The sequence below is a fragment of the Cibotium barometz genome, chromosome 8, assembly GCF_041138505.1.
Source record: "Cibotium barometz isolate CiBa-2024 chromosome 8, ASM4113850v1, whole genome shotgun sequence".
In the NCBI taxonomy this organism is placed as follows: Eukaryota; Viridiplantae; Streptophyta; class Polypodiopsida; order Cyatheales; family Cibotiaceae; genus Cibotium; species Cibotium barometz.
This window is the reverse complement of record NC_141053.1, coordinates 45,138,609-45,152,537: the sequence shown is the minus strand read 5'-3', so window position 1 is coordinate 45,152,537 and position 13,929 is coordinate 45,138,609.

The following is a 13,929-nucleotide window of genomic DNA, read 5'->3' as shown; positions in this document are numbered from 1 at the left end:
GACTGTTTTATGTCAAGAATGCTGGGGAAGCATTTTGACCGTCTTGTGGATTAAGGTCATGAAGACCTAACTATTAAAGTTGCAACTGCTGACGGAGAGTCAATGGAGGATGTCTCGCGTAGCAAGGTCGACCGAGGTCTTGACCAGCCTCGGTTCGATTTAAATGGTGAGCTTCCGGTACGGTGGATGAGGGACCAAGGAAGCGGCCTATGAGTGAAGCGCTAGGTCACCTGCGAAGGATCCTAGAGGGTGCTGACCATACGGTGCTCGGGCTATGAGTGAAGCGCTAGGTCACCTGCGAAGGATCCTAGAGGGTGCTGACCATACGGTGCTTGGGCTCTGGGTCGCCGAAGATACCCACACGTGCGTCGTGGAAGATATTGGAACAAGGAGTAAGAGTTGTTTTGTGAAACCGGGCATGGATCTGGTTGATTGACCTTGCTGGTCTTCAATGGATGAGTCCATGGCTCTTTATATGGATCTGTTGGTTGATCTTGCTGATCTTCAACGAGACCATCTTGATTTTTATAAGTGATTATATTGCCGAGTATTATGGGCTAGGAACTATTGAAAAGGCCCCTGTGTGGACAGGTGGTGAACGTTCTAGTTGCCAATGATGCCATAGATACTCTGATAAAGGAATGATGGGAAATTATGAATTAACCAGATAAATTGGAAGATTGTGATCAGTGGTACTATGGTTTCATTAAAGGATTGTTTTAAAGTTAAGAAAAAGGCAATTTCATATTGGGTGTGTAAGTGGTGTGGCTAGTTTTATGTTGCATGAACTTCCGGCTAGGGGGCCTTGGAACTCTTTTCCTTGGTACCCGGGACAAAACCTAACCAAATTCCAAATTGGATCCCATCACTACAGTGGTTGGGCGGTTGGCTAACCCATGGGATTGGATGGGGTTAGGCTGGACTGATGGATCCGTAAATCAAGACTCAAACTTTTGTTTTTACGATAGATAAAATAAATTCCGGGCAGTAACTGTTCTATGGATAGGAATCAACGGCTGTGCCTCTTGAATGGGGAAAAAAGCGTTGATCCCAATGATCCAAGTGCAAGTTTCTCCCTTGATCTGACCAAGTATCTTATAGATGTAATTGAATCAGCTCGATCAGAAATGATCTTGGCTACGTTAGAGTAAAAAGTTATCCTGGTGGAATCACCCGTGCTTTCCGGTAAAGGAAGTTTTTCCGGGTTCGGTTTTGGAACAACCGACGGATTAGTCTCTTATCCGGATATCCGTGGGTGAAGCCCCGAGTGTGGGACCCCTGTCCCGCGCGAGAAGTGCTACTTCCGCTGCTAGTATCCCGAATCTGTTGCTCGGTGGGAACAGGGATCTCACAACATTGATAAGCTATCCACCTATGTTTTATCTTTTTTGTGCAGGGTTTGGCATGATTTCATACCCAAGCTTCTACTTCAAGCCAGACCGAGGAGTTGAGACAGCATCACCTTTACCCAGCACCCCCTAGCCATGTGAGAACATTGTTTAAACTATTTTCCCGTTACTCAAGTATGCTTTCTTGTACTTTCACTTTTCAGGATATCGAGCTAGCTGAGCTTTGATAGGTGTCACAGCTCACTCTAGAGTTACAGGAGTCACACACCAAGAGATGAAGCGCCAGAGAGAGCTAGTTCGTGAGGTGGACGTCGAGAGACGGATTTCATACTACCGCACAGAGCACTACATGAGGGAGTGGGGGATGAGACTTGGCACAAATGCAGCTCACCACCATCATGTGATACCGAGCATTGCTATCTATCCCCTTCTGCTAGACTCTTTGGTTGCGAGACCACATGCAGACACCAACACTGCAATTTGTCGAGTTTGCCTCGACAAGTTTGACACTTGGGGGACAAGACTTGGCACAGATGTAGGTCGCTTTGCCTCGACGAGTTTGACACTTGGGGGTGGTAAACATTAGGGTGCCACCACTAGTTTCATCTTTACTACCTTGTCCGATCATTTGGTGATGACTGCTAGGTGTCCAACTTGTCGGTGTAGTGTCAAGTTTGGCCTGTATCGCCTTTGGTGGGGGATAGACGACTTGTACTCAGGGTCAATGAGATAGTGGATCTTGTCTCACGGAGGCCAATCGGTAGCACTGATGATTGACAGGCTATCCCAGACATCATGGTAGATGCTGGATATGTTGCTGAGGATATGCCTAAGGATTTTGAGAATCCTGTAGTAGAGAGGGATTTATCACCAGAGCAAGAGGAGGCACAGAGAGTACTATGGACCCGCATCGATGAGTTTATCTTACAGGCTCGGCATGTTGCTTTACGCACCCCAGTTGGAGCAGGGAGTTTGGTGGACTAGCCTCTTGATGCACGTATTAGGTCAGTGGAGTAGTCTACACGTGGCCGTTTTGCTGCTCATGTGTACGCTAACCTCCACTTATGGGGGATGAGCATGAGCATAGAGGCCAAGTGATTGATGAAGAGGTTAGTGATGTTTCTTCTGCTACACATGGTGAGTCCTTAGCCATGGCAGAGGAGCATCTTACCCAGAGGACCATTGCAGAGTAGGTTGTACAGGAGCCAAGGAGAAGGTAGTAGGCACATCATCCTGGAGCTTATCAGGTACTCTCAGATGAGGATTAGAAATCATGTACATGTATATCACATTATGCTTTTGTATCGAGACCAATCTTTATGCCATTTGTATTTATGACCTCATGTTTCTATGTATGACATCCATGAGTTGTATCCCATTTTGATTTATATATTGGACTACGTATTTTGTGATTTTGTATTTCTAAAAAGTTTTATATGCTGGATTATGTCTTTTGTGATTTTTAATTTCTATAAACTTTGTACATGTAAGGTGCCATGCTATTTTTTGCATAGGGGACCCTTTGGGTACTATTTCAAAAAATAATGGATGGCAGAACACCGTCCCGTCCATCTGGTATATCGGATGGTGACAAAACTTTGCGTGGTGGGGTAGCAGCCCAACAGAACTGCTTACAAAGATTCACCACCATTGGACATCAGATGATAGTGATTCCCAACCCAAACCCGCTATTTTTCACATAGGGGACCCTTTGGACACTATGTGAAAAATAGCGCATATGGCAACACACCATCTCGCCCATCCGGCATCCACCAATGGTGATGAAACTTTGCGAGAGTGGTGGGGTAGCAGCCTTGTGGACCCACTTGCAAAGTTTTATCGCCATCAAAAATTGTATGATAATGATGCCTCACCCAAACCCGCTATTTTTTGCATAGGGGATCCTTGGGCAGTAGGACAAAAAATAGCGGATGGCAACACACCGTCCCGTCCATCCGGCATCCGATGGTGATGAAACTTTGCGAGTGGTGGGGTAGTAGTCCCATGGACCTGCTTGCAAAGTTTCACCACCATCGAAAATCGTATGATAGTGATGCCCTACCCAAACCCACTATTTTTCACATAGGGGACCCTTTGGGCACTATGTGAAAAATAGCGGATGGCAACACACCCTCTCGCCCATCTGGCATCTGATGGTGATGAAACTTTGTGAATGGTGGGGTAGAAGCCCCATGGACTCACTTGCAAAGTTCCATCACCATCCGACATCGAATGATAATGATGCCTCACCCAAACCCGTTATTTTTTGCATAAGGGACCCTTTGGGCACTATTATGTTAAAAAATAGCGGATGGCAACACGTCGTCCTGCCCATCCGGCGTCCGTCCGTCCGATGGTGATGAAACTTTGCAAATGGTGGGGTTACAGCCCACAAACCTTCTTCAAAGTGTCACCACCATCGGACATTGGATGATAGTGATGCCCCACCCAAACATCCTATTTTTCACATAGGGAACCCTATGGGCGCTATGTGAAAAATAGTAGATGGCAACACACCGTCTTGCCCATTCAGCATCCAATGGTGATGAAAGTTTCTTAATCTCTAGCTTATCAAGCCTAGAGTTTAGCTTTGAATTAAGAGACTATCATTGAGAAGCATCCTTTTTCAAAGGATTTAGCCATAAAGATGGCTATTCTTTTAGAGAGAGAGATTTACTTAAAGAAAGCATTACAAATAAGCATAAAGATTAACTTTCTCTCAATTAAACATTAAGACTTTAAGCGAAAGCTTGATTTGAATTAAAATAATCATTTAGAAAGCTTCTCAAGCTTGAGAGGGGTTGAGAAGAAGAAAGTTATTGAGAAAATTGGAAAAAACCATAAAATTTGATTTTACCTCCAAGTTTGGCTTGATTCTCTAATTGCAGTGAAGCCCCCGACCAATCAAGTGGTCCACCAAGAGGAAAAGAGTAACTCCAAGAGTTGTTGTAGAGAGAGAGAGCTCCAAGCTCCCAAGAGAGGAAAATTTAAGAAACAATAGAAAATATGATTATTTTAATATAATACTGGCATGGTATAGCTCCCATATTTTATTGCAAATGATTGAGGGTCTATTTATAGGTGAGGGAGGCCACTAACCAAGTCCAACTAGGTTCTAGAATTTTCCAAGTTCAGTTTGACTCAATTTGGACAAGATTTGGACTAGTTTGGCTCCCTTTTTTATTTGGTTTGATCCAGGAGAGATAAAAATATCATAATTTTTTTGAATTAAAAACCCTTCCACACATGTGAAAGAGGCACCTACCTCAAGAGTTGCCCTTTCCTTACCAAAAGGTGTCAAAAATGCATCATTATTCTAAAATATCTCTTTTTTTTAGTAATATCTCATAATTTTTAACTAATAAACCTTGTACTCAATCAACTCTTCATCTTATGTGAGCATTTACTCATTTTTGGGTATTTTCTTTTATTCTTTTGGATTTATCTCATCCCAACACTTGGATTAATCCAATTGGCTCATTGGAACCTTAATTGGACCATAATCCAAAAATTTCTCAAAATGTAGACCCTTAGGCTAAGGTCCCTCTTATACCATTTTCAATTAATTCCTAATGCACATTGGAAAGTTCATTTTGAACTTCTATTTTAGTGGAATCCATTTTAGACACTAAGAGGATTTTTATATCCAAAGATATTTCAATTTTGGTTTATCTCTCTCTAGGCCGAAACATGGTAAAACAAGATCTTTCTTCTATTTCAGAGAGGGAAATAATTACAAAATCAGAAGGGGAGGTTCTTACACCTTAACACCTCAAAAACTGGAGGGAGGAATCTTACAGAGAGAGCCAGAGAGAGAGAGAGAGAGAGAGAGAGAGAGAGTTGGAGAGAGAGAGCTAGTTAGAGAGAATTAGAGAGAGAGAGAGAGAGAGAGAGAGAGAGAGAGAGAGAGAGAGAGAGAGAGAGTTAGACTTACAGGGAGATAAAGTTAGAGAGAGTGAGAGAGTGTGAGTTAGAGAGAGTTAGCGAGAGAGGGTGAGTTAGAGAGAAAAAGAGAGTTACAACTATGACAGATGTCAAGAAGGGATCTCTGAGGTTTGTGGAGGTGTAGATGAAAGATGTAAATTGGAAAGATTTGTGGGATTGCAACACAGTGAAGGGCACATGAAGCCACCATGTAGTGTATAGTTTTAGCAAAAAGGATCCTACTCAACTTCTAACGAGGAACCTTTTGTGCTTTTGCGAGTATTGTGTGGATGAGTTGTGGGATTCATGTGTGAACCTGAAGCATAGTCTTCCTTGGAAGCTTGTGAAGTTAGAGCTAAGTGTTGTGGCAAGTCGAGAGACAAAACCCAGATATTCTGGAAGAAATACAGACTTTTGAAGAAGACTCAGTAAACTTGGCCAACCTAATAGATGTTGGGGATACTTTTGTGGTGAGAGCCGAAGAGGGAAACTCCGAACGTGTTGATTACTATGTGGTCTTATGTGATAAGGCTAAGCATACTGGACATGATTGATGAATGGGGGAATGTATTTGTGCAAAAGGAGATGAAGTCATTCATGATGGCATATACTACCAGAATGTTCCAGGTGCAAGAACTAGTTATGTGTTGCTTAAGGATGCACCAAAGGCATACATTCAATCAAACAAAATCATTGCCATTAAGTTCTCCATGCCTTTGGTGACACACAAGGTGAAAGGATGCCAAACAGTAGTGTATCATGTGCCACCAGAGGTGCATGCAAAAATATTTGATATCTTAAACATGTAATTATATTTGATTATGTATTTGATATTTAATTATGTGTGATTATGTTCTCAATATGGTATGAAGCTATATGCATAGTACTCACCATATTACTCACAGTACTCACAGTACCCATAATACTCATAGTACTTTTACTTTTAACGGCCTTATAATTTAATCACATGGTGTGACGATTCGGGGAAATTTAGTTTTGAATTTGTTTTAAATTAATAACCTTTGGCGGTTACTTATCATTGTATGCACTTTGTACATGGCCTTGAAATTCCCCCTTTAACCTCTCAGTATAATGTAACTTCTTTATAAAAAATACTAAAAGTATAACCTCTGTATACCTATTTATAAAATACTACAATGACTAAGAGCATAACCTCTGTATACCTATTTATAAAATACTACAATGACTAAAAGTAGGCATTCTATAGTTAGGGAGTTGACTGATGCTCTAGCTCCGCCTTTCTCTCACCAACTGAGATATCTCTCAACTCTCTCTCTCTCTTGTCAACATCTCTCTCTCTCTCTCTCTCTCTCTCTCTCTCTCTCTCTCTCTCTCTCTCTCTCTCTCTCTCTCTCTACTTATCTCTTTGACTATGAATCTTTGAAATCATTGCGCGCCCTCTCTCTCTCTCTCTCTCTCTCTCTCTCTCTCTCTCACTTTGAATCTCTAAAATGGTTGTGTGCCCTCTCTCTCTCTCACTTTGAATCTCTAAAATGGTTGTGTGCCCTCTCTCTCTCTCTCTCTCTCTCTCTCTCTCTCTCTCTCTCTCTCTCTCTCTCTCTCTCTCTCTCTCTCTCTCTCTCTCTAAATCTCTGAATTGGTTGTGCCGCCTCTGTCTCCTACCCGATGGTTTTTCCCAAGGGTTGTGATAGTTTGCACAATCTGTGGTGCAGCTGCGGAATGCACTTTACTGAGACAGATAGGTCTTGTGTGAGGAAGATATAGATGAAGACTTAGATGAGAAGACTAAGGAAGATGAAGAAGAAGAGCACGAGAATGTAGAAGCAGAAGAACATGAGCCTACTGAAGAGGAACCATATGGCTACTAGTTTTCAGGGATGAGGATGAAGATGATGAGGAGGATGAGGATGCAGATGAAGAGGAGGATGAGGATGCAGATGAAGAAGCAGCCAAAGGAAGCAAGGAGTCCAAGAAGTCTAAAAAGTAGGCTAGAAGAAAATTAGGTTAGAAGAATAGCCTTTGATCAAAGCCTTTGCTATCTGTGTTATTTTTCTGGAGAGTCATCTATGAGCATCGTTTGAAAAGGATCAAAACCTGAAAAAGTGATCCTACTGAAGGGCTTTAGGAAAATTGGTTTAGACTGCGAGCCCATGGCAGCCTCTGCACACATGATGCCTCTTGTGAATAAAGAAAAGAAAACGGAGGGACACCTAAACTTCCCTTGTGTTCATATTCTCTGGCTATTAATTGAATCACAGGATATAGATTTCTTGCTTTTACTAATAAGGACCATATGGCTAGCCACACAAAACAAGCCAAATGGCTCCCTCGGGAATACACACAATTCGAATCTCAACGCAACCCTATACTTGCCTAGACCGTGTGCAACACAGCCAAAGAATGACACCTTGTTGATATGGAAATGCCACCACTTAATCAATAGGCCATTCAAATCCAAAACTACCAGTTGCATGACTGGTATGATAGCTTTTGCAACACCTACTAAAAAAGGCACTAAGTCTTAGTTTGCAAAAAAAAGGCACTAAGTCTTTGTTTGCAAAAAAAGGCAATAAGTCTTAGTTTGCTAAAAAAGGCACTAAGTCTTAGTTTGCAAAAAAAGGTCTGAATATAGGAGACAATGGATTACAACAAAATACCGACTGCATCGTTGGTTGGCAAACGGTTACAAAAAGCATTAAAGCTTTGGTTTTTTATGGGGCTTATTGGATTGGTCTCTTTTCCCTCTCCTCTTTGATGCTACCAAAAAATCTTGCAGCAGCAGCGAGGCATCGTCGTTCTCTTCCACCAAAATTGCACATGACATGGACCATTAAGATAACACACATATGCAAAATGATAGTGCACATTCCCTAAACCCTAGTATGGTCTCGAGGACCCCACTTCCTATGATTGACTAAGATAAAGTTACATCACAATTCCTATCCCCTATTACCCATTCCCAAGTCAGTGGAGGATCGTTGCACACAAGAGATACATACCATCGACTGCATGCTCCCCCTCCATGTCCTTGTCCGCATGCAACATCTGCCAGCAAGACCCTCCATGTCCTTGTTAGCATCATCCGTAGTAGGGCCCTCCATGTTCTTGTTAGCAACATCTCCCCCCCCAAGCTTCATAATGTCACAGACAACAGCTGCAACACCCTCGCCAAGATCCTCATCTACAACAAACTGGCTCTGCTAGCAATGTTAGACACTTTACCTTCCCCTTCTGCGTGACCTGCAATGCACATACTGGTTTCACCCTTGCAACCTAGACTACCAAACACAAACATGTCAATCTGAATTACACAGCCATACCTTTTCTAGGCTCCTCTCATTATCGACAAAAGCAACCTTCTCAGCACAGGTGCCTCTTTAAGTGCTACCAACCGGCGCTTAGACCTCGGAGTACTCAAGTCTTTTGAGCACAATCAAAGAAAACACATGTGGAAATGAGAGAGACTAAACACTCAAGTAAAGGTGAATCATAGTAAAGCAAACACTCAAGTAAAGGTGACTCATACCTAGAGTTTGCAAATCCTCCGATTCCCCACTCAATCGTCGTCGCTCGAGACCTTTGGGTCAGGGTAGCTTCACCCTTTGAAGGGGTGCCTTCAAAGGGTAGCCTCACCCTTTGAAGGGGTGCCTTCTACCTTGTTCACCTTATTCTGCTTGTTGCGGGTCTTGGCTTGCTTTCTTGACCTGCTACAATAGGGCATCCTCGTCAAAGTCATCAACTTGCAAAGCTCGTATTTTCTTCGCAGACAGCCTTAAATCAGCCATGCCATTAACGGACACATCCTCCCCACCATCCACCTTCACTGCTTCTTGACAGCTATCTCTTACTCACATAGTACTATGTGAGTGACAGCTATCTCTTACTCACATAGTATTGTGAACAGTACTAATTTAATAGTCATTAATCCATTTCCTTCAAATACCCTACCTTGCTTGCACACCCCCCCACACAACACACAGTACACAATAGTCGTATAGTACTCACACATTACTGTATACAGTGTACACAATACTCACACAGTATTGTACACAATGTACACAATACTCACACACAGTACACTTAGTATTGAACATACTTGTGCTGAGGACATGCAAGTAGTATACCATACTAGTGCCATTGGCATACCAGTACTGCCAAAGAACAAAGAGCTTAAAGTACAGAAAGGACATAGTATTGACACATCATAGGACATGGAACCATAGTATTTCAAGTACTTCCTATAGTTGTGTGACAGTACAAATAGTACTGAACATATTAGAGGAGCTAAGCACATGCTAATACTACAACATACCAGTACTGCCAAAGTACAAGAGAATTACTTCACAAAGTACATGTTAGTGACATAGCACAAGACATACAACCATAGTATCCAAGTACTTCCTGTAGTAGACTACAGTAAATCAAAGAATGTCCAAGTACTTTTTGTACTTGACTGCAAAAGTACCAAGACTAAAAAGTACACAAACTACATGCTATTGACGTAGAGTAGGACATAGAACCATAGTATCCAAGTACTTCCTATGATTAATTGATATACTGCAAAAGTACCAAGAGTGCAAAGTACACAAACTACATGCTATTGACATAGAGAGTAGGACATAGAACCATAGGATCTAAGAAGCATCCCAATATTGCAAAAGTACCAAGAGTGCAAAGTACACAAACCACATGCTATTAACATAGAGTAGTACATAGAACCATAGTATCCAAGAAGCATCCCAATACTGCAAAAGTACCAAGAGTGCAACGTACAGAAACCACATGCTATTGACATATAGTAGGACATAGAACCATAGTATCCAAGAAGCATCCCAATACTTCAAAAGTATCCCAATACTTTTGAAGCATCCCAATACTTCAAAAGTATTGTTCAAGAGTGCAAAGTACACAAACTACATGCTATTGACATAGACTAGGACGCGACATAGAAACATAGTATCCAGGTAGATTGATAACGGCAACATAGTTCTGAACATAGCTTAGGGGAGGACATACTACTACTTATGCCAAACCAAAAACAGAAGCAAACCAGTACTTCCAAAGTCAAATAACATAAAGTATAGAAAGTACTGAGGACATAACTAACATATAGTGAGGGTAAAGGGAGTACTTGTCTTCAAGGGAGGATGCCTGCATGGTTTACCAAAGCCCATGGCTACAAACCATGCCTCTGACACCTCATTGTCTCCACCCAAGAAACCGTGGGAAAGCTTTTCTTTCACTAAAGCACATACATACGCAAAACATGTGGCAAGTGTGACAGCATGGAGTGGTCACAAAATCTAGCAGATTCTTCTCAATACCCATTCCACAATAAGCGCATCTACATAGGCAAAGGCAACACACTGGTGTTAGAGGAATAAACAACTTGGATATAAAAAAAACCAGACATAATTCCAGAATAAGGATGTTGCTACACATACCTCTCCACAATCGAAGTGATGAGATCCACTACGTTAGGATACTTGATAAGACTAGGGTTGAAGCACCTCATGCCGGATGAAGATATGCGTTGTTGAAGATTGGCCATGCATGAATTGAGGTTTAACAACACCTCTTCCTTGTGTGTCCTTGAAATGATGCATTCCTGGCACCTTGAAGAGATCTCAACAATTCGACCCTCGATTTCGAGTAGATCTTCGGCCAAGGTTTACTACAAAGAATCATCCTGTGAAAGGATGATGGAGACCTCTATGGGGTTGGGTTTTCCGAAAACTTCATGAGCTCTCAAAATATCATGCTGCTTTGCTTCCAATTGAGAAATCTTCCCAAGAATGTAAGCTTGACTACCCTCTAGTGTGCCAAGAACCTTCTCGGCCTCTTTATCCTCCTTAAAAGCAGAAACCAGGTCACCCTTAGCTCTTGCTATGCCCTCCTTCAATGCAACTATCCATGTTGCAACCTTGGCCATGTCTTCTGAACTACAAGGCATGACTTCAATGCCCTTCCAAGACTTGGCTCCTTGCACCATGCGATGCTTCACATCCTCCATGAGTGTGCTTTCCTTCTCACTCCTTGACGTATGGGCCCGACTTTACTTGTGGTCAGAAAAGGATGACCAATCGATTCGAACCCCATGCTTGTGCCTCATAAATGCACGTGCCAAGGTGGCCCCGACCTCCTTGTTCATGATGGAATGTGTGCGGTAGATGCCGAAGTAGATTTCCAAAAACTCTTATCTCCACTCAGGCCGCAAAGACTCTACACTATAGCCCCTCCTATTGTGCTTTTGGACCTGGCCCTAGGTTTTTCGACCATCCACTTGTTGCTGAGTTTTGGATTCAATTATGGCTTCTCCTTCATCTAGTATGACAAACTCCTTTGCCACTTTGCTCGATTAAGATTCCTTCCTCTGCTTGGGCTCCTTTGAACCTGCAAAAGTAAAACTTAGTAGGGTTATATAAAGGGAAATTGCACTTGGAGAGAGGGAGTCAGGCTCGAAAAAGGGGCATAAACAAGCACAGAGAAGCTCTAGCGGGTATTGCACTGTGGCGCACCATACCTCAGGTAGCTATGTGCGTACTTGGGAGGCATCGGGGAGAGGATAAGCAAACATGCAACAGAGAACACCTGCGAGTGAAACTCCAGTTGAGCTAAGGTCACTGATCCTTGGCGGGCGACTGATCCTTGGCGAGTAGGTAGGTGCATGAGTCTGCAAAGAAATTTAAAATTTTCTACAAATGGCCAGTATGCACTAAATGCCTTTCCCACCATTTCTTTACCCATGACACGCATGTCATTTAGTGTTTTAGAGATAAAGGTTGCAATATTAAAGATGGATAACAGTGAAATAGGGTTGTTGCAAGATCAGGGTGTCTAGTTTTGTTCAGTTTATGCTGATCAGTTTATGCTGAACTAGGACAATGCTTGAAGAGCAAATTTGGGGAGGCAAGGTACTTCAAATGAGCTCAAGCAAAAAATAGAAAATACAGATGCACTCAAATTAACCCAATATAACTTAAATTAATATAAATTAGTTTAATTAATCAAAAATATGATGACATGATAAAAACATGATCTTTCCATACTTAGAGTGATTCAATTTTTTTCCATAGATGCGCCATTACAAGTACACTACTCCCTTTGAGTTTTAGATTATTTACATCAAAAATGTAATTTTACTAATTAGATTATTAATATTTGCAGGCCTTCTTATAGCGTGAAAGAATTTTGGAAAAGAGATCATTAAAAATCCAACCATTGGATTTGCAGTTTTGACTAACCACCACATTCTACTAATGTCTCACTATCTACCACTCTTTTGATCTACAAGATTGAGCATTTTAAGTGGTAGTTATTGTGGGTACAAAAAGTGGCATATATTATAACACTTTAAAGACCTTGAAATATTTAAAGAAAATACACAAATAGCTTTACATTTTCTCAAAAAAATCAAGTTAAGCTCTATATTATGTGAAGATCTAAGGTCCAAAGTGGATGAGTTTATATGTAAAAGATATTAGCATTTTATGGAATTAGTCCAAATTTGGAATGACAGGGTGTATACATTGATTTTGTGCCTAAGGAAATAAGGACTTTCGACTATCAAATGCTTAACTAGATTATGAAACTATATTTTCAACTTTTCATGTGATGTTCCAACAAAAGAACTTGAAAGGAAATTCTATCGTTATCTAGGAGAGATTAGCCACTAAAGGTAAACAAATGCTTGTTTTTTTACTGTTTGTAGGGTGCCTGAGTGGACAAAACTGGGCACCCTGATCCTGCAAGCACCCAAAAGTATAGTACTCTTTTTGCCAAAAGTATGCTCACTCTATCATGCTTAGACCCTAATCTTCCCTAATGTTAAATACATTTTGTATATCACATATAGAGGCAGATATTTATTTCCATCAATGAACTCAGGCAGTATTGGCAGGATCAAATCACTCTCTTCTACGTTGGTGTCCTCCACACTCCTTGGCTTCACCAAAGATTCACTCGTAACCATGCGAAAGGATTGGAGAAGCATGAAGATGCAACCAGTGAAGCCAATGTAATGAAGAATGGTACATCCAAATCCCACTTGAAGATTGTCTTTTGCAAGAAGATGGTTTCATCAAAGCGATAGAGCAACAAGGGTACACGAAGACACTATGGAAGAGATGGTACCAAAGATGTTACTAAGGTTGAGGGGAATTATGTAAATTACTCAAATGTTCTAGATAAGCAACTTTGTCATCTATCCTATGGTTGAGAGGGGGTCATTTTGTTCTTGTATGTCCAATGCTCACCTTGCTCCATGTTTGGCATTGTCCCATGGTGGCATTGAGAGGGGGTGTTGAAATATATGATGTACAAGTGATAAAGGGTGAGAGAAAGAGGTAATGGAGGTGTGTGCACACTCAAATTATGTGGGCATGTAGGTGGAAAAGGGATCTAGGGTTGGCCCAACTCTAGCCCTTGATAGACCCTATATAAAGAGGGCAGGAGGCCTCACTTGTTGTAAAACAACACAACAAAGCCAACACATGAAGGCGAAGGTTAAGCCAACTTTGGAGTGGCTGAAATAGAACATAATATAGAAGCTTTTTATACATCTTGTGTTCTTGCTCTCTCTCTCATATATGTTGCTCTATCTTGCCATCATCAACTATTGCTTCCATTGGGCATACTCCTCATAATTTTGATAGATGAAGCAACACATATGGAT